The sequence below is a fragment of the Pagrus major genome, chromosome 16 (assembly GCF_040436345.1).
Source record: "Pagrus major chromosome 16, Pma_NU_1.0".
In the NCBI taxonomy this organism is placed as follows: Eukaryota; Metazoa; Chordata; class Actinopteri; order Spariformes; family Sparidae; genus Pagrus; species Pagrus major.
The window spans coordinates 20,743,506-20,745,303 of record NC_133230.1 but is presented as its reverse complement, the minus strand read 5'-3'; positions in this window follow the sequence as shown (position 1 = coordinate 20,745,303).

The window sequence follows — 1,798 nt, the reverse complement described above, 5'->3', positions numbered from 1 at the left end:
TCTGCAGATTAAAATATTTCAATAAAGACTGTTTATTTTAATTCATTTGGACCCTTTTTTTCAACAGCGGAGTCACAATACTGATCATATTTGTTCAACCATTTGTTTCTGATTTTTCATCACAATCATTTGCGGTCTCTTGTCTCATGCTCTCTTGTTATTTTTTACTTTACTTTCTCCCTGTCCTCCCCTTTGTCATCCCTCTCTTGTCTCCCACCCTCTCATCCCCTCACTCCCTGTCTTTCCCTAACCCCTCTGTTCCTCTCCTCTCCCCCTGTCTCTGAGAGTCAGTTGCCCACCCTAAATCAGCAAGCTGCCGAGGATTGTGGGAACCCATGGAATCGCCGTGACCAGGGATGCAGGCAGGGAGCCACGGCAGCGCTGGAATGTGGGGCGTCTGAGGAGATAAGAGCTGTGAGCCCAGCCAGGGAGAGGGGAGGGATGCAGCGAGAGAGGAGCGAACGGGGGGGTGGACAAGGCAGAGTGAGGAGGGTGAGACGGAAACAGGGAGAGCAGCGAGTCTATGAATGGGGAGACAGAAACACAACACCATAAACAGCCCAGAGAGCAAGACAGAGTGAGACAGAGGAAGAGGGGCGGAGGACTTAGGGGGGCACACACTGGAGATGGGAAGCCAGCCTTATTCCTCTTTGCATTTCATTTACATCCCTGGCCGTATCGACCAATCGGATTGGGAGCAAAGCCCAGGGCTTAGGAGGGGAATAAAAAGACAAAATGCCTTTGCTGCTCTCATCCCTCCCTGATAATACCCCTTCTGTTTTTCTTTTCTCTTTTTCTCCCGTCTATAAGTAGATACTGTCCGAAATGCCAGCGGAAAAGCGACACCTCCGCTTGCTGTGTATCTCAGATAGACCGAGCGGGAGCAGGGGCTGAAAAGACAGCTTTAGCAACTGGGCCTATCTCCTCTCCTCTCCTCTCCTCTCCCTGGCTGGATGGAAGCTTGGAGTGGAGGGAGGCGGAGGGCCGGGGTGTGTTGGTTAGTGTTTGGGAAGAGAATAGAGGGTGTGAGAGGCATGATATACTGAGCTGGCCACAGATTTTGCAGAATCTCACACTCAGGAAAAACTTTGCCTGCAGATTCTTTCCTAAGCATGAGAAACCTGTTTCAAGGATGTTTACGAGGTGCCACCCATCTTTGTGAAGGTTGCCAATGCCTGCTACTGAACTCCACACATATTTTTAGCTCTGGATTGTTGTTATTGTAGTCTTCTAAGATGCAGGTTTATCCAAAATGGCAACTCTTGTCAGTTGCTTGATTGCAGACAGTTAAACCTCAACTTTAAAATCTCTTTAAAACTACTGTTATTTTTGGTAAATATTTTCCTACCGGCTCATTAATGTGTATTTGGTGGAATTAGCGTCAGTCTGTGCTGACATGATGTCATGATTGACTTGTCTCAGGTTTTTGTTTGCTTTTCACTCTTGATGTGTGTGTTTCTCAGTGTGTGGCAGACACTGTTTGTGTGTCAGGTACAGTATGTTTGTCCAGGTGTTTATAATGCTCTTCTTTGTGTTCCTGTTTGTGTTTGGGTTGCTTTGCTTGAACAAAGTGTTTTTGCTGCTTCTTAGTGTTAAAGGACTCTGCCATTGTCTTGGTGCTCATGTCTTTGAGTAGGCGCACCCAGACTATAGTGCTGCCACTGGACTCAGTGCTGGCATCGCTGCTGATATAGAGCTTATTGAAAGTGATTGTTGCTGCACAGATGAGAGTTCATCTCAGTAGGGGTCCACAGACAAAGAGAGGGTCCTTTACCTGCCTCTGCCAGACGCATGTGAG